Here is a 20,608-nt window from a genome sequence, read left to right as displayed (position 1 = left end):
CAAAACAGCACTTCAGGGAAGCAGCCTTTTAAATGAATGTTGTAATTTCAAAATGATTAGGCACTTCATATGTAAGTTTATATTAAATTCAGAATATTTAATAGTTTTGGGGATTTTGGTGAAAAACCTGATTCTTGCTGTAAGCCATTGCTGGACCTTTTTTCAGCTGTGTATTCCAAGCATGTCTATTGGAACCTAATGTGGGTGACTTTCTTCTGGATGAATCTTAGTAGAATAGGTCCATTTTGTGTCCCTTTTATTTGCCTATCAGTACTTCTGGGGAGGACACTTTTTCTAAATTGAAAATACTCCTACCATGGATAGAATTATTTTTCCCTTCAAAATAACTTTCGACCAAAAGTGGAAATGCTCAGAATTAAGCTTCCATCGAGCCTTTGTGGGATGGGAGGCCAAAAAAGAACCATTCCCTGCAAAGCTCATTTATCAGAACAGATGAGTTACATTTGTGCCCCCAATTTGATTTGAAGGATTATCGGAATAAACATTTCTGTCATAGAAATCATAGAAACCCTACAGTACAGAAAGAGGCCATTTGGCCCATCGAGTCTGCACCGACCACAATCCCACCCAGGCCCTACCCCCATATCCCTACATATTTTACCCGCTAATCCCTCTAATCTACGCATCCCAGGACACTTAAGGGGCAATTTTAGCACGGCCAATCAACCTAACCCGCACATCTTTGGACTGTGGGAGGAAACCGGAGCACCCGGAGGAAACCCACGCAGACATGAGGAGAATGTGCAAACTCCACACAGACAGTGACCCAAGCCGGGAATCGAACCCAGGTCCCTGGAGCTGTGAAGCAGCAGTGCTAACCACTGTGCTACCGTGCCGCCCACGGCCTTGGATAACACTTTGCACAAATGTACCCTGTGAATGAAACCTGGAAGAGGTGTAAAAATACAGGAAAATTGGAATACCTTTCTCGGTATCTGATTCTAATTCCCCACACAAACGCAAAAGTATTGAGCATGACTTGTGTGAAGAAGGTTTGATTAGTTAATCTCGTACTCCTGTAACCTTAGCCATTCACTTAAAAAAAAAAACAACTTCGTTATTTGGACACAGCAGTTACTGCTAGAATCTCCTCGGTTCCCAGCTGAATATAAAGTGGGCCAGAAGTAAAAACAAATCAAACAGAGAGTTATCTAAGAGGAATAATTTATGATCTTGCCATGTGACAGACTGCCCCCCTGTGGGCTTTCAGGGCAAAGTATTATTTCCCAAACCCCCCCCCCCCCCCCTCCCTAATTTACATTTTCAGTGAATAACCATTTCAGGCCATTTCATTAGCAAACATTCCTGTAAAAAGTGTTTTTTTTCTAGGAAAAAGAAGCAAATATTTTCTGAAGAAAAGTATTTCTAAAAATGTGATGCCAACCTGGGGCAGCTGTCATACAGGGAATAGCATACAATAGACATTGCTAAGCAATTCTCAGAACCAATGGATCCGATCAAAGCTCAAATCATGAATGGTGGTGGACAATTTTGAGGCCCCACGCTTGTCCATCCTTACAAAAAGAGAAGACTAAAGCACTTGTAACCATGGAGTGCTGTGTGGATTGTTCTCTGCATCTCAGATACCAGTCTTCAGCCAATTCAATTTGTACCATATGATAGCAAGAAAGGGCAGAAGGCTGTGAATCCTGACCTCACCCCAGCTGTACTTCTGAAGTCTTGTAGGGGTTGTGTCCCTAGCCAAGCTGTTCCACTGGAATAGCAACATTGGCATTTATCTGACATGGGGAATATTGTCCAGATATGGCCGATCCATAAAAAGCAGGATTCAAATTCAATCCAATTCCCCTCCCATCAGTCTACCTCAATCTTGCCACACAAATGTCAGGCACATAACGATCTCCCCTTTACCTTCATTGCTATCATCACACTATTGACCTCGCGTTGGATTACCATGAACCAGAAATTGAAATGGACCTGCCATATATTTACTATGTAGCTTCCAGTCTGAGGCATGGAATTTTGTGGCGAGTAACTCATTTCCTGACACTCCAAAGCCAGCCCATTATCCACAAGTTAGTAGTGTGATGGAATACCCTCCACTTGCCTGGATGACTGCAGCTCCAACAACACTAAGAAGTTTGACACCATCCAGGATAAAGCAACCCCACCCCTTTTGGCACCCCATTTATCATCCTAAACGTTCATTCCTCCCATCACTGGTGTACCATGGCTGCATGTGTATGACCCACAAGATGCTTTGCAAAAATATGCCAAGGCTCCTTCAACACCACCTTCGTAAACAGTGACCTGTACCACCGTTTCACATTAGAGATGACAGACACATGGGATCACCACCACTTGCAACTTTCCCTCCAACCTGGAGACCATTCTGACTGGAAACTATATTGCAGCTCCTTCACAGTCGCTGGGTCCAAGTTCTGTAACTCCTTCCCGAACAGCACTCTGGATGTACCTGCACCACAGGGAATTTAGTGCTTTAAGAAAGCAACTCATTGTTGAGGGCACTTGTAAATGGGAGGTAAACTCTGACCATGACAGTCACCATTCCATGAAAGTTTTAGCAAAAAGCTATCAATATATCTTATTCCTTTCACCCTTGCATATTTATTTGGTTTCCCCTTAAACATACCTCTGCTGGTCACCTCAGCTACTACTCTGAGTAGCAAGTTACACATTCTCACCATTCAGTTTCTCCTGAATTCTGTATTGAATTTATTAATGCCTATCTTTATTCACAACTCCTAGTTTCTGTCTCCCCAATAGGTGGGAGACATTGGCCCTGATTTGACTGGCATGGCCACCTGAGGCTCGTAAGATCGCGCCCGAGGCCAACAGGGAGTACCGTTCTGCGAGCCTCGCCCGCCCTGATTTTGGAGCGACCGTGCCAGTAAAATCAGGGCCATCATCTCCATATCTGCTTTATCAGGCCCATTTCATAATCTGAAGCAATATTCATGTCATCCTCATTCTTTCCTTGAAAAATGTCCCTTTCTGATAGATACGCCCTGGATCCCAAGAATTGTTGCGGCGGAGAAGGAAGCTCTTTGGTTTGTACCTGTGCCAGTTGTTTGCAAGAATGGCTTGGCTAGTCCCACTCCTGCTTTTTCCCATTAGCCGTGGAATTTTATTTCCTTCAGGTGCATATACAATTCCCTTTTAAAAGCCTTGATTATAATTGCTTGCATCACCCTTTTAGGCAGTGCATTCTTCATCATGATCACTGCCTGTTGAAAAGTGAAATATGGATTTTGTTTTTAATGTTCCTGAAATCACTGTCCTCTGATTCTCAACCATTCGGCCGATAGGCTATTCCTTTCTTTAACTAATATGTCTAGACACCTCATAATTTTGAACCCCTCTATCAAATCCCCTCTCAACATTCTTGAAGACAAACAACTTCTGCTTCAACAACCCACCCTCTCACCAGAACCATTCTCTTCAATATTTTCTGCACCTTTTATTGAAGTGTCTCAATTTCGCTATCATTCTAGTAAATATTTTTTGTGTTGGTCTTCAATTACTCATAAAAATAATTTTAGTCCATGGTTGAATTGACCATATTAAACTTTTATCAGTTGGAGTGTGTGGGGCCGTTACACTTTTAGTAAAAGTGTTCCTTTTAGTCAAACACAGGAGATGTATTTATTTTCGGTGTATTTCTTTTGCCAAATATGCTGTTAATTTCAAGTTGGGATAATTTGAAGCAATGCTTAAATGTTCTTCGTTAATCAATGAGAATGCAACAGTGTTAAGTGTAATGGGTTTTTATTTGCTTCTAATTGTTAAAGCTTGATTAACTGATTCTAGATAGAATAGAAATAAAAAGCAAAATATTTTAGATGCTTAAACAAAAAATGCTGCGCATACGTGATGAGATTTAGTTGTTTTTTATTTATGTTGGCATTCAGTGTAGGTTTTTTTAAAGTCTGCACATGTCTCTCTCTCTCCAGGATTGATTAAATGGGGGAAGGGTTATTAAAGACAGGTTGTCTGTGAGGGCTAAGAGATGAAAGGTTAAAGGTGTTAGGTTGATGCATTTGTAATGAAAAGTTGGATAAGTGGCAAACCTGGTTTTCCTCCTGCTGAATTTCAAAAGGGGTGATATGAAATCTTTGTAAGATGTAAAGGTTCTTTGGGTAAACAGTAGAAGGTATATTAAATTTTATTGACCCAAAAGTAGAGACAAAATAGAAAAACATGAATAATTTTTATATTGAGGAGTTGAGAACAATGGAACCTGAGGTGAAAGGGGCAAAGGAAATTAAAGGAGTGAGTGGGAAAACCCTGAAGACCAATTACTTTGTGCCTGAGTTACTGTGAAAGTTTTGAATTGGAGGCAGCACTCAGTTGTAAGCCAGAAGAATCTTTGCTTTCAAGGTGGTTTCTGAGTCTCCTTTTTCGGATTGCACATCAGTAGAAGTGTTTTGCTTGTGTAGGTGAACACGCCCACGTGTTTGTGCTCAGCAAAAATATCCGCTATGATCGTAACACATATATTAATTCAATTCGTCTTCATAGATGGTCAGCATTCTGGGTGTGGATCCATCTTCAAGACTGGCAGGCAAACAAACACAAAATAGAAATGGCACAAAGATACTAAGGGCAGAATGTTTGGGTCCTATTAGGGGCGAGCAGAGTTTCATGTGGCTCGTTGATAGAACGATTCACCATAACCCCATCCCAGCTCATTTCTGGAGGCAGGATTAGGTGGGTGATGGTGTTTATTGGAGTTGCTTGCAAGAGGTGGTTGTCAGTTGAAGCCGAAGCCTATTTTCAGGGACTGACTGGAATTTTTCGATTAATCTCTAGACACATTACAGAACAGTGCAGCTGCATGGAAACCTTACCTACCTTCCTGGCTCCAGCAGCAGGTTGCCAAGTGGAGAGTCTCCCTCAGCTATAATAATGGCCTGACTATTTGCATTATTTTAAAGTTAAATAATTTGGAGGGCAGCTACTTTAAAAAAAAATCTCCTGGCACTATCTCTTTTCTTGAAAAGACAACTTCTGCATCTTCCAAGATGGAAGGCTTCCTATTGGCTATTGTACCCACTTGCTAGATAGATAGATACCCTACAGTGCCGAAAGAGGCCCTTCGGCCCATCGAGTCTGCACCGACCACAATCCCACCCAGGCCCTATCCCCATATCCCTTCATATTTTACCCACTAATCCCTCTAACCTAGACATCTCAGGACTCTAAGGGGCAATTTTAGCATGGCCAATCAACCTAACCTGCACATCTTTGGACGGTGGGAGGAAACCGGAGCACCCGGAGGAAACCCACGCAGACACGAGGAGAATGTGCAAACTCCACACAGACAGTGACCCAAGCCGGGAATCGAACCCAGGTCCCTGGAGCTGTGAAGCAGCAGTGCTAACCACTGTGCTACCGTGCCGCTTGACATCCTTCATTGGACAGCGAACCCATTCTATGGCCTCAAACTGGCCAATTTGGGGAAATTCACCTCGACATGATTTATTCCCAATACTGTTTTCTGCCCCGGCCCAAGACATGAAGATAATGAGTGACCAGCTAAGGGACGGAGGGACAGAAAGCTTTGAGGGTTATGTATGAAATGAAAAATAATTTTAAAAATGGGATTTGGAGGAGTTTATGATGTGGGTGATGTGTTCCATCCCTTCTTGCACCAGGTGTTGATTTTTAAGTTTCCGCCTATTTGGCTTGTGGTTAGGTGCATTGGCCATGCTAAATTCTCTCTCTGTACCTGAACAGGTGGCTGAGTGTGTTGACTAGGGGATTTTCACTAACTTCATTGCGATGTTGATGGAAGCCTTACTTGTGACGCCAATAAATAAACTTGAGGATAATGAGGCCAATGATTGGAAGGTTGGAATGCAGCAGGTTAAGGCTCAAATGGAGTCAATGGCTGCAACTTTTCCTGCTGCGCCACACCCAGCGCAGATCGTGTTGGGGTGGAGCGGAGTCGGAGAATCATGGGTGAGCGGTCTAGTGCATTCAGTTCTGGTGCAAAATCCCATTCGAATTCTCCTAGCCACCGCGCCAAGACCTAATCTGGGTGGGAACTAAATTAGCATATTTCAATAAGCATTGAAATATGCTTCATCCATTAGAGGCTGGATTCCCCAACCCTCTGGCCAGCTGGTATCCCCAAACAAAGACCAGGCTTGATGGCCATGCCGGGGTGCTCAGAGACTAATGAAGCTCTTGGGTGTTCGGGGATGTGGTTGGACAGCACCAGAGGGGATCTGGAGGGAGGTGGTTCATGAAGGGGAGCCCATTGGAAGGACCCCAATGCCACAATGTGGATGACTTTGTGGGTGGGTAGCTCATCAATTTCACTGAGATCAGAGTGCCCCATCTCTGAAACCAGGCGAGCTGGCTTGTTTAGGCTCAGCCCTCCTTGAACTGGTGCAAAACTTCCAAAAAATGGCTAACTGTAGGAAAACTGTAATCTGACTCATGCAAATTACCAGTCTTCTCACCCAAAATGACACGTAGGGCAGAAATTTGTTTAGCTGGTATCCATCAACAACCCTCCTCCTCATAGGTGTTCTTAATTTGAGGAACTTCCTTGAAAACCTTACTCGCTTATGCTAAAAGATGTTATGAACCCACAAGGATCCCAGCTACATCCGTCTACTTTTAGGACATATTGGGCCTCATTCGCCCCAAAACCGAAAAATCCCACCCGAGATTAACGGACCTTTCCATGGTCTGCCCCTCACCAGCTCTGATTTTTGTGGCAGGCGGGACAGCAAGATTCCGGCCAGAGTCTTTGTGGTCATGAACTTCTCCCTCTCTTGTTAAGGCCCAGGCCAGCTGCATTTTCAGCTTTTTAACACCTATTGGACAGAAATCAAAGCCAGCTGTTTGCAGAGAAGGATATATCCTCAAAACAGTCAAAGTTCATAGAGGTAAATCCAGCCTCTGGCAGCTTCCAACACAGGAGCATTTACAACAAGTCCAACTCCAGAGAGAGAGGAAAACCACTGTTACTTCTCTCAGCTTCAAACTGCTTCTGAAAATGAAACTAAAACCTGAAATGCTCTGTAAAACATAGCTGAGCCCAAGTATATCACCAGACCTGTCAATTATCCTCAAATCAAGCTCTACTCGGCAAACCCAAGGGACCGTTAAAACTAATGCAGAACGCTGCATTAGTTCAAATTAAAATAAACATGATATCGGCACGGTGGCACAGTGGTTAGCACTGCTGCTTCACAGCTCCAGGGTCCCGGGTTCGATTCCCGGCTCGGGTCACTGTCTGTGTGGAGTTTGCACATTCTCCTCGTGTCTGCGTGGGTTTCCTCCAGGTGCTCCGGTTTCCTCCCACAGTCCAAAGATGTGCGGGTTAGGTTGATTGGTCAGGTTAAAAAAAAATTGCCCCTTAGAGTCCTGGGATGCGTTGGTTGGAGGGGTTAGTGGGTAAAATATGTGGGGGTGGGGCCTGGGTGGGATTGTGGTCGGTGCAGACTCGATGGGCCGAATGGCCTCCTTCTGCACTGTAGGGTTTCTATGATTTCTATGATACTGTCTCAGTAATAATAAAGGACCCCAGCTACAGACAACATGGTGCCGACAAAACATCCTAAAATCTTTCTTAAACGCACAGTATCATCAGACTTTTGGCATTACATTGACAGTTGTCTGTTGCTCTTTGTTAAACCAGAATTTCCCAAAACACACTGATCTCTCTCTGTCGCTGGATCTGTAATGAAATCAAAAATATTTGGATCAAGCAGTGTTTTGTGTGGAGAGAAAAAGTTAATATTTCAGGTAATTGAACTTTTGTCAGAACACATCAACCTGAAATGTTTACATAATTTCCCTCTTCACAGATCTTATCAGACTTATCGAGCAGTTCTGGCATTTTGTGCTTGCTTCAGATTTTCAGCATCCACCATGTTGTTTTTTCTGTTGCTAGGACTTTTCTCTGACTCTTTTTATTCATTATCCATCTGTTGTGGGGTGTTTCGAAGTGGCCAGCACTGTTTTCAACTACAGACGATACAAAGCCCATGAGGCAAATATCTCTGCATAAAGATGTAACATTTATTTAAAACGAATACACAACAAGCAGCTGTTCAGAGATTCATAGAAATTCATAGAAACCTACAGTGCAGAAGGAGGCCATTCGACCCATCGAGTCTGCACCGACCACAATCCCACCCAGGCCCTACCCCCACATATTTACCCACTAATCTACGCATCTCAGGACTCTAAGGGGCAATTTTTTTAACCTGGCCAATCAACCTAACCCGCACATCTTTGGACTGTGGGAGGAAACCGGAGCACCCGGAGGAAACCCACGCTATAGATTTGCCAATTATTGCACCACATCAGGCCTTGCTACAAAGGTGAGCAGGTCGTTATGCTATTAAATGTGATTGGTAGCTCTTGAGATTCTCACCAGGTAAGGGATGGACCCAGAAAAAGCAACGTATGATGAAGTAATAAAAGCACTCTGTCTACTTTAATCTGCAAAAAAATGCCTTTATTGGGTGGATTAACAAGTTTACCCAATGACAAGGGGAAAGTATTGGTACATTTTTAAATGATGTGTACAAACTTGCAGATAACTTTGTATCGGCTAGCTTAGAAGTTTAACTAATCATGGATAGAGTTGTTGGAAGTATTGGTTGCAGCATTGTCTCTCCAACTCTTACAGATGCACCATAGAAAGCATTCCTTCTGGTTGTATCACAGCTTGGTTATGGCTCCTGCTCTGCCCAAGACCGCAAGGAATTACAAAGATCGTGCATGTAGCCCAATCCATCACGCAAACCTGCCTCCCATCCGTTGACTCTGTCTACACTTCCTGCTGCCTCAGCAAAGCAGCCAGCATAATAAAGGACCCCACGCACCCCGGACATTCTCTCTTCCACCACCTTCCGTCAGGAAAAAGATACAAAAGTCTGAGGTCACGTACCAACCGACTCAAGAACAGTTTCTTCTCTGCTGCCATCAGACTTTTGAGTGGACTTAGCTTGCATTAAGTTGATCTTTCTCTACACCCTAGCTATGACTGTAACACTACATTCTGCACTCTCTTGTTTCCTTCTCTATGAACGGTGGGCTTTGTATAGCGCGCAAGACACTACTTTTCACTATGTTGAATACAATAATAAATCAGAAAAAGCAAAAAGAATAAATTTTGAAAGGAGGCAAGATCCATGAAGTGAAGATTTCATTGATATTGAGATGTCGTTTTTTTTTTTGAGATCCAGGAACCAAGCACAAGTAGTTGATATCCAAGCAGAGGGAATCAAGACCTACTTTAAGTTAGACACAAGCACAGCAGTTTGACTTCCCTTCTGATGTTGAACTGTGGTTGGAGAAAAGTTCCCTTCGGTCATCATGCCAAAATCTACATGGACCAGGAGGTATAGAACTCCAGGTCATGGGGCAATTTAATATAACCCTTCAATATAAAATGAGAACAATCAACATTATCCATGATCCTGAACAGGTTGTTCATTCCTGCAGCAGGAAAGTTTGTGCTGACTCGTATTTGATTTCTGAGGAACTGGAACGCCAAGAAGATCATCATAAAACTGTTGAGACTAGGAAAGTTGAAGACCGTGCACCCCATCACTCCAAGTCCTGAAATAAAGCCAGTATGCCTGTTTCCACCCAGAAAAGTTCCTTATCCACTCTGGCCAAAGCTAAGGAAGGAAATGACTCCTGTTGAAGCAAGGGGTTATTTTACCTGTGACAGAACCAACAAGCTGGTTCTCTGGGATGATCCCAATGGATCTTGCACAACTGAACCAAGCAGTCAAACATGAAGTTCATCCTATGTTGTCTGTGGACTGAAGCTTCGTAAAATGATTAAAGATTTCAATCTTCGCAAAGCTAGATGCAAATAGCTAGATTTTTGGCAACTGTTCCTTTGAGTCTAGTTTCTCACAACCTTCGTTACATCATTTGGGAGGTTTTGTTTCTGTAGATTAATTTTTGGCATCATGTCCTGATTGATGGGTCCACTCATCAAGACACTGGATTATGAGTTGTGGTACAACACAAGAAGCAGGACTAACTCTCAGCAACAAATGTGGATTCTCACAGCTGACTATCAAATTTCTTGGATGTATTCTGGATGCATTTGTCATTCACAGAAGACAAACGAGTTTCCAACTCCTCGAAACATGATTAAATTCCAGATGTTTATGGGTATGGACATTAAGTTGGAAAGTTTTTACCCAATTTAGCTGTTATCAGTGTGCTGCTACATCAGCTGTTACGACAAGATAACACGTGTTGCTGGGAGGAATCACAACAGATCTTTTGTGAAAGTCGGAGGTGGTGATATCACCTGATATTTAGCTGTGTCACAGAACTATTCACTATAGTTTCTGCAGATGCAATTTCTACAGCGAGGGAAGGGGAGAGCCCTCATCCAAGCAGCCAACTAATCCAAATCTACATCTTTCGGACAATCAAAGGATGTATTTTGTTTTTGTTTTTGGGTGCCTAATGGCTGCTTGAGGGCTGAATGCCTGATGTCACGTTTTTATTTTTCTGTGATTTGGGGATTAGTAAATTTGCATCTTTCTTTGACTCAGGAAAACCTTGTTTGACTCCTTATTGCTGGCAGCATAAACAGTAAAGTACACTCTGATTTGGCAAAGGCATTTACCCATAAAACAAGAAACTTAAGCCTTTGTCATGACCAACTGAGGTCGAAAAGAGGGCCGCCAGTCCATCTCTTCTCACCTGGTCATAACGCCTTTCATTTCCATACGCATCACTGACCTTTTTTAAACTTCTATTTAGATTTAAATGATCTATTAAATCATTCCACTGATGTATTTGTTTGCCCATTTTAATAGTAACACAGTCTAAAAGAGGCAATATTTGTCATTTTATTTTAGAAAAGGGAATGCTATTACAATGTTATCTGTTCTGTCCTCCTTGATATACTGAGTCTGTTTTGTTCCTGATACAATGGGATGTGTTTGGGTTTCACAGCATACTAATATGAATATATAAAAAAAAAGGTTAATCGAATGCTTTCTTCATTGAAGAAAGTGCTGGTGAATTACCTTTGGGGCAAAAGAATTAAATTCCCCTCCATCGTTACTAACAAATCAATTTAAGAATTTGCATGTCTGAGTTGCCAGAAGGATTTTTTTTTAAACAAAGTGCTAAATCATTTGATGTAAAGCCAGGAGGGAAAATGATTTAAACCAAAGTCTTTGGTCTAAGTGAAGCAAACTTTCTCCTTTTTGGGCTATGTTTTTTTCTGAATTTAAGGTGCTAAATCTTAATTTCTTCCCTGGAAATTTGTTTAAATTTAGGGAATATATTTAATGTAGCTTCAAAATGAACACACTAAATAATCCACAAATGTTCCAACTTTAGTATTTTGGAGACTGGTTATTTAATACAAAAATTCCAGCTTGTGCAGGTGAAGCTCATGGTGTTTTTCAGAATAATGAAGCCTTCTGCCATGTAATATTAACTGGCAGGATGTTCAATGGGAACTGTTAATATTGCATTTGGTGTTGTTTAAATTTTGACCCCGCTTAATGGGCAGGATTTTCCACCAGTGGCAGGAACCGTGGCAGGCATGAGCACAACCTGGCATCAGCCCGTTTCCTGTCGGCAAGTATTTGGTCTGGAATTTAATTCTCCTGACCTTCATGCTGGGCTAGACTTTCCTGCAGGTCAGTGCCGGGAGCGGCATTTGCATCACCTGAATGCTCATTAAAATTACCACTCACAGGGTTGTGTTCTTTCCCCTAAGTTTGTGTCTCACCAGCAGATAATTAGCGCAGTCTTTCCACAGCCTTATAAAAGTGGTGCACCTGGCAACCTTTGCTTCAAGTACGTAGATGCGGTTTTTGACAGCAGTGCTGCCGTCTTGGCACTCGGCACCAAAGTTACTGATCATTGGGCAAGACCAGGAGGAAGGCAGAGGTATAAATGGCAGGCAGGATGAAGAGGAATGGACAGACATTGGGGGGGAGCGTAACAGAGGATCTGAGGGGAGCTATGAATGCATGACTAGGGCAGAGGAACTGCAGAACTGGGAAAGGGGAAATCTGAGGCAGGACTAGGGTGGCATTGTTAAATGAACAGGTTGTTACAGGGTAGTAATATGAGGCCTGATGGGGCCCCAGCCTGCTGAAGGTCCAAACATCTTGCTCAGGGACAGGTGTGCCCTACCTAGCCTGACCAGTTGATAGGGTCACAGACAGGAGATTTGGAGTGCCCTGGGCAAATGACCCCAGGGTGCCCATCTAATGCTCCTCCCTGTGCATGTTTGAGGACCCCTCCCTGATTCCTTCAGGGAATGGGACACCTAGAACAAGGTCCAGGTACCCTGACCCCCCTCATTAGAGCAATGGTGGGCAGGTCTGAGTGCAAATCTGGCAGAATCTGTACAATCCGCTGGACCTGGGTTTTCAATGGAGACCTCAGTGCGCTTGCATACCTGAGCCAAGGCATTAGAAACAACATGGATGGACCCCTCTATTGTTCATTCCAGTTGATGGCCTGTGACAACTCTACCTGATGTTTCCCTACCTGTCTTTCTTGGGCCTGATTCCAGTGGCTCAGCATCAGACTTGAATGCAGCAGGGGGTCTGACTGGTCTCCAGCAGTCTTCCATGTCAGAGACTTTGGCTTTCATTGCCTCTGTCTGCCATGATCACCAGAATGTAAACCAGAATTTACCACTGGAATGAGGATCCACTGAGGTGTGTGTAACCGTGCTGGTGGAGCATGCAGGTGAACACCATGATGGGTCTTCCTGGGATACTTCCACAGAATCTTTTACCTGAGGTGGCCTGGGGGTACTGAGTGCTTGCTGAAACTCTCCCTCTTCCATCTTTTCTTGCTAGTGGCTGGAATAGGGAAATTAGATCATTCGTGATGGACTGACTAGGCAGGCTCCTACAGTATAGATCAGTCAGTCATTGTCTGCAGGTGGCCAAAGTATACTGGATGGACCCTCGCTGTCTTGTTGAGGGAGGCTGATGCCTCTTCCACACAGGGATGATCCCTGTCCTCACCTGTAAACTCTGCAGGCTATTCCTCATAAAGGATTGGCAAACTTATGGAAGATAAGTTGGGATCAGAAGGACATTTTCAAGATGGCGACCTGTAACTAGTGGAGTGACACAGCGATCAGTGCTGGGGCCACAATTATTTACAATATATATTAATGACTGGGATAAGGGAAGAAAGTGTACTATTACCAACTTTGTGGATGACACAAAAATAGATGGGAAGGCAAGTGGTGAGGATGATACAGAATCTATAGAGGAATTTAGACAGATTAAGTGAGTGGACAAAAAAATTGGCAGATAGAATATAATGCAAGAAAACCAGAAGAATAATGGAGAAAGATGCAGCACAGAGATTTGGGGGACCTCGTGCATAAAATGCAAAAAGCGAGCACGAAAGAACAGGTAATAGGGGCCTTTATTTCAAAGGTAATGGTGTATAAAAAATAAAGAAGTCCTGCTAAAACTATACAATGCGTGAGTTAGACAGCACCTGGAATACTATGAACAGCTTTGGTCCCCTTTAAGGAAAGATATACTGGCATTGGAGGCCATCCAGAGAAGGTTCACTAGGTTGATCCCAGGTATGGAGGGATTGAGTAGATTGGACCTGTACTCATTGGAGTTTAGAAGAATGAGCGGTGACCTTATTGAGACATGTAGGATTCTCGGAGGGCTTGCCAGGGTTGATGCTGAGAGGTTGTTTCCCCTTGTGAGAGAGTCTAGGGCCAAGGGGCATAATAAGTGGTCGCCCATTTTAGACAACGATGAGCAATTTCTTCTGAGGATAGTGAATCTGCAATTCTTTACCACAGAAGCTGTAGAGATGTTGAGTATGTTGAAGGCTGAAATCAAAGAATCAAAGAAACCCTACAGTACAGAAAGAGGCCATTCGGCCCATCGAGTCTGCACCGACCACAATCCCACCCAGTCCCTATTCCCATATCCCTACATATTTTACCCACTAATCCCTCTAATCTACGCATCTCAGGACACTAAGGGGCAATTTTTCAGCATGGCCAATCAACCTAACCCGCACATCTTTGGACTGTGGGAGGAAACCGGAGCACCCGGAGGAAACCCATGCAGACACGAGGAAAATGTGCAAACTCCACACAGACAGTGACCCAAGCCGGGAATCGAACCCAGGTCCCTGGAGCTGTGAAGCAGCAGTGCTAACCACTGTGCTACCGTAGATTTTAATCGATTTAAGGGCTAAGGTGGGAAAGTGGAATTGAGGATTATCACATTGGATCAGTCATGATCTCACTGAATGGCAGAGCAGATTCGATGGGTCACGTTATGCTTCTACACCTTGTAGTTTTTTGGGAAAGTGCCCTCGGCTCCAGCATCCTCCCTTTGGTCATCGACCTTCCCTTTCCCTTTTGTTGTGGGAAATCTGGTTCTGCATAAAGACTGAGACTGAGCACCGTGCATGAAAGAGCAGCTCTAAATCATGCATGCCTGTCATGTATGCTGAGTCTGCCTCAGTAAGGGTTGAAGATGCCGTTTGTGTAGGATCTTGATGAGACACTAATGTTAAAGTCATCACGTAATTATTTCTGCTGGTAATGCGTGACAACCTTGTGGACTAATAACCCTTAGACTGCCTGATGGTCTGAGTGAGGGTTTGGGGGAGGAGAATGTTCAGTTACCCGGGCAGATTGGATGAGGTGATTCAATTGCTTCCTCCACTGCAGGGTGGTCCTTTTTTTATTTATTCTGTGGGCTATAGGCTCTGACCTATCTGGTGATCTTCTCTGAGGCTGCTGAGGTCAGGTGAGTGGCTCTCCTGATCCCATCCCTTAGAATGAAGAAATCCTCCATTTTTTGGATGGCCTGGAGGAAAATCCTCAGGGAAACCTCGTTGAACCGTGGAGCTGCGGGTTTGGTCTTTATTTGGTGCCATTTCTTGATCGTCACGCTAACACCTGAGCTGCAGTGAGTGGATATTCATCCAGGTACCACAGTGGTTCACACTGCTGCCCCTCAGCACCATGGACCCGGGATCAATTCCAGCCTCGGGACTGTGCAGTTTGCATGTTCTCCCCATGTCTGCATGGGTTTCCTCCCACATTCCACAGATGTGTGGGTTAGGGGGATTGGCCATGCTAAATTGCCCCTCAGTGTCAGGGAGATTGGCAGGGTAAATATGTGGGGTTATGGAGAGGGGGCCTGGATGGGATTGTTATTGGTGTGGACTTGATGGGCCGAAAGGCCTCTTTCTGCACTGTAGGAATTCTTTGATTAACAGGTGCTAGTTAAGTATGGTGCCAGGACCTTCAACTCCATGAGGGAATGGCAGGGTGGACGAATCATTGCCTGCCCTGACTTGAGATTTGACGAGCTCTTGCTGATGCAGAGTGAGCTGAAAAGTGAAAGACCTCATATAAAACCCACCCAGCGGAAATTGTGCTGATTTTTCCCACCTGGCACCATCTCCAGAACAGAAAATTCAACCAAATATTTTACAGTTTATTTTGGTTTTTGAATCTGTATTAAAAATGGTCTCTTTGGTTTACGTAAATTAGGGGAGGTGGTGTCATAATGGGCTATAGTAATGCAGAGATCCAATGCTGAATCGCATCAGTTTGAATTCAGTAAAAGTCTAGAATTGAGTACAATGATGCCCATGAAGCCATTGTTAATTGTCGGGGAATACCCTTCTGCTTCACAAATGTCCTTTAGGAAAGGCCACCCTTACCTGGTCTGACCTCCATGTGACTCCAGGCCCACCGCAACATGGTTGACTTTTGACTGCCACTCAGTCCGAGGGCAATTAAGGTTGGGCAACAAATGCTGACCTTGCTACTGACACCCATGTCCCATGAAAGAATGAAGAAAAAATAGTGTTAATAAAATTTTCATTGTAGCACACCCATCCAGGGAATAAGAACTTCTTCCATTTGCTTCATGTCTACAAGTAAACATGCTCTCAAAGGAGAGAACATTCACACTTGGTGACAGCTTTAGGGAACATGAAATGACAGTACTTTTTGGAAAGAAAGAAGGTATTCGGTTGCTCTTATTAATGACAATGTTTCAAACCTGTTAAACTTGCTAGTGTTCTGGGATTGCATTCGGCTTTTTCATCAGTCATATCTTGCACTGTTATAGGAGGGATATTTTTGTCAACACAACTGGTTTTAATTAAATTTGATCAAAAGAGCATCATACTGAAATGACAAATGATCGTGGAAACTGCAAGCAGCCCTTTGAGCCTCATTGAATTAAAGGTGTTGGAAATGATACCAGCAGTGCTGCTTGTTAGCTGATCTTTTTTTAGTTCCTTTTTGATGAAAGCATTCCACAGAATGAGGAATGTGAAGGAATAGTCTTTGTTTTGCTGTGATCAACGCAAAAAATGGTGAGCTGCAGAGGCAATAGTAAAGGGGTGTAGTCAAATTTGGACTTGGGATTCAAATCTTCACCAAAGACTAAATAAATAAAACCATGTGCTTGACGAGGCCCTTGTGACCGAGGGCACACATTACGCAGACCAACTTGCCAAGCTGCAGGCAGTGGATGTCAGTCTAGACACTGGTTTACTGGAAGTTGACACCAGCCAACAGAAGAGTCTTGAACAAGGGGACTTGGCTACAAGATAAAGGTCCAGAGGTGTGTAGAAATCTCTTCCCGCAGGCGGTGATGAATCTCTGGAATTCTCTGCCTCAAAGGGTGGTGGAGGTTGGATCATTAGAAGTATTTAAAGTGGAGGTGGATAAATATTTGCTAGGTTGAGAAATAGAGGGCTATCGGGTAATGGCACAGAAAAGGAGTTGATTATAGAATCCCTACAGTGCAGGGATTCAGCCCATCGAGTCTGCACCGACTCTCTCTGGTAGAGTATCTTACCCAGGTCCCATCCCCGTAACCCCACACGTTTACCATGGCCAATCCACCTAACCTGCAAATGGGATGTGGGCATTTATTGCAAAAGGAGTGGAGTATAAAAGTAGAGAAGTGTTGTTACAATTGTATAGGATATTGGTGAGACCACATCTGGAGTATTGTGTTCAATTTTGGTCTCCTTTATTTGAGGAAAGATGTGGTGGCATTAGAGGCAGTTCAGCGGAGGTTCACCCGATTGATTCCAGGGATCAAAGGGTTGACGTATAAGGAGAGATTAAACAGTTGGGGCTTGTACTCACTGGAGTTTAGAAGGATGAGAGGGGATCTGATCGAGGGTACATAAAATTTTAAAAGGGATTGATAAAGTAAACTTAGACCAAATGTTTCGCCTTGTGGGACAATCTAGAACAAAAGGTCACAGGTATAGGTTGAGAGGCGGTAGATTTAAAACTGAGATGAGGAGGAACTACTTGCAGAGGGTGGTGAATTTGTGGAACTCGCTGCCCATAGCGCAGTGGAGTCTGAAACATTGGTTTCGCGAAGGAGATATATTTCTAATTTTTTTTAAAAAGGGAAAGAGAGAGATGGAGAACAGGTGAGGAGATGGATTTGAGACCAGGGAAAGATCAGCCATGATTAAATTGAATGGCAGAGCAGGCTCAAAAGGCTGGATTTCCTATATTTGCTCCTAATTCCTATGTCCCACATCTTTAGAATGTGGGAGGAAAGCAGAGGAAACCCACAGACACAGGGGGAATGTGCAAACTTGATGCACAGTCATCCAAGACTGGTATAGATCAGTCGTAATTGTATTGAATGGTGGGGCAGACTTAAAGAGCCTGGAGGCCTGCTCCTGCTTCTGTTTCTTGTTTTCAGTAAATGTTTACTTCAAACGGGGTGATTTCGATCTGTTTTCTTTTGGGATCTTGTGGGATGTGGTGAGGCATTCACTGGTACCTTTCACAGTGCACCTGCCAATGGTTAGGCTGCAGGCAGAGCATGGGATATTTAAAGAGTGGTATTTCTGCACTGTTTTCTACTGTGGGATTGAATTGATGCTGATGCACCTAATAAAATTACCACGGGTACCAGTGCTCATTCTGTCGAGTCAAATATCACGTATCTGCCCATTGATCACTTTAAGTTATCTAAACAGCAAAGTGCATAAGTGTTTACATGATACTAGAAAAGCAGCGTTTTATGCATGCAGAACAGTATCTGATAAGAGCACCCCTGGTCTCATTCTGTGTTATCAGTCCTGTTTTGTTAATGTAACGGTGTTGATCTGAATTGTGACAATGGATCTCACCTTTCTTACTGATTTTCATGTTAGCAATTTGCGAAAATGTTCAAGTACCATTAACAATTTGTGCATTTGTTTTGTTTTTAAGTTTAAATTTTTATCCACACGGGAAGAATTTATTTCTATGCACGACCTGCAATGGTTGGATCAGGAGAGTTTGAATTATGGATATTATACCCATGGCTGATAATGGTCATACTTGATTAGGAAAAAGTATAACTAGATTCTCCGTTTTTCTATTCACAGTGATAATTCTCTCATTGCCACATTGGGCTTCATCAAGTCCTTGACAATCATGACCAGTTTGCAATGCAGACAATTCCAGTATGTTTCTGGATAGAATTGATTTGACAACGTGAACTCATATGAATGGATCTTTTTCCTGTGCTTGAGAGTTTGCCAATCAGGTGAAGCTCGAATTGTTAGACCGATTGGCATCAATTCAAAACATGGTAAGAATGAGACCATTTGTACAATGAGCCATTTTGTGACAATTTTTGTGATACAACCAGTGAGTTTCAGATCTATTAAAAGAAATAGAGCGGAGGTGAAGATTTTAAGTGGTGATCAATGGAGATTAGGTGGAAAAAAAATTTCACTAAAATACCAAGAACAAATTAACCAGTAATGATGCCATGGATTAATAAAGAAATAAGGGCAACACTTAAACTAAAGAAAAAGGCATAAACCAAATACACTGACAATGGAAAGGATGATAAAAGGGTATATGGAAAGGTTCGGTAAGAAAGCCAAAAATCAAGATGGCAGAAAAGAAAGGAAGTTATTAATCGAGAAGTAGAGGTATTTAACAAGCACACAAATAACAACAAAAAGCAGGATATGGACAAGGCCATGAAGAGCTACAGAGGGTGGCACAGTGGTTAGCACTGCTGTGCCTCAGCGCCAGGGACCCAGGTTCAATTCCAGCCTCGGGTGACTCTGTGGAGTTTGCATGTTTTCCCAGTGTCTCTCTGGGTTTCCTCTGGTGCTCTGGTTTTCTCCCACACTCCAAAGATGTGCGGGTTAGGTTGATTGGCTATGCCAAAACGTCCCTTTAGTGTCAGGGGGATTTGGAGGGCAAATGTGTGAGGTTTGCGGGGAAAGGGCCCGTGTGGGATTTTTGTCAGTGCAGACTCGATGGGCCGAATGGCCTCCTGCACTGTAGGGTTCTACGATTCTATGGAGACTCAGATGATAGCAAGATGATGGAAATATTAATTAATCACTTGGTCTTTCTTGTAAATGCCAAGATCAACATAGTGGACATGACGTTAGATCAAAAACATAATCATATATTTAAGGTAAGAGGAAGATAAAGTTTGGAGTGGATTCGATGCATGGTCTGTATGGATTTCATCAAGAGGCTGGATAGTACTAAATAAGTGATTTCTACTTTTAAAGAAGAAGATGGAACAAGTCCAGGGAACTGCAACCCAACTATCAGATAATGGAATCCATACTCAAAAATGTAACAGCTAAACACCTAGGCCAGAATTTTCCAATTGTTCCTGCTGGCGAGATCTGCAACCCCTGCTGGGTGTTCTTTAGTAATGGGGAGTGCAAGCAACAGGAAATCCTGTTTTACCAGATGATTCCCTCCCGCCATCAACCATCTAATGGTGGGCCACCTCTGGTGAAACACGCCACAGGGAACTGTGGGAATTCTGCTTCAGAGAAACTGTTTTTTAGCTATTCGTGGGACGTGGGTGTCACTGGCTGGCTAGCATTTATTGCTCATCCCTAGTTGACTGAGAGTCAACCACATTGCTATAGCTCTGGAGTCATGTAGGCCAGACCAGGTAAGGACATCACATTTCCTTCCCTAAAGGACATTAGTGAACCAGATGGGTTTTTCTGACAATTGACGATGATTTCATGGTCATCAGTAGATTCTTAACTTTTTTAATTGAATTCAAATTCCACAATCTGCCATAGTGGGATTTGAACATAGGTCCTCAAAACATTAGCTGAGTTTCTGATTTAATAGTCTCGCAATAATACCACTGGGCCATCGCTTCCTTGAACTAAAAATAGAATAAATAGTAATAAGCATGGGTTCCAATAAGGAAACCATGCTTGATTGACCTTTTGTAGAAGCAACTGGGTAGATCAGAGTCGTCAATTTCATATATTTGGATTTCCAAAAAGCCTTTGGACCGCAATACGGGGTGAAGTTATGTCAAATGTACAGAACGTTGTTGGGTCCTAGTTGGAGTACTGTGAACAACTCTCATCTCCATATTTGTAAAAACAAGAGTACTCGAGAAAGTACAAGGCGTCAGAACCGAGGACTTGCTTTTCAAAAAAGATTGGATAGGCTGAGGATATTTTCCTGAGGAAAAAAGATTGAAGGCCTGATCGCGATCTTTAAAATTATTAAAAAGTTTGGTTAAAGTAGACCCGAGAGATGTTTCCACTGACCAGAGAGACCAGACTTGGGGGCCCAAAA

The 20,608-nt window shown here is 43.2% G+C and overlaps 1 protein-coding gene across 3 annotated transcripts in view; it reads left to right on the top strand.

Moving 5' to 3' along the window:
• Nucleotides 1-20,608, top strand: part of LOC144479268 (copine-8) — a 652,766-nt gene that overhangs the window by 14,459 nt on the left and 617,699 nt on the right. The window lies entirely within an intron of this gene.

Source organism: Mustelus asterias, chromosome 25 (genome assembly GCF_964213995.1).
Source record: "Mustelus asterias chromosome 25, sMusAst1.hap1.1, whole genome shotgun sequence".
NCBI lineage: Eukaryota > Metazoa > Chordata > Chondrichthyes > Carcharhiniformes > Triakidae > Mustelus > Mustelus asterias.
This window is presented reverse-complemented; position numbering and strand designations above follow the sequence as displayed.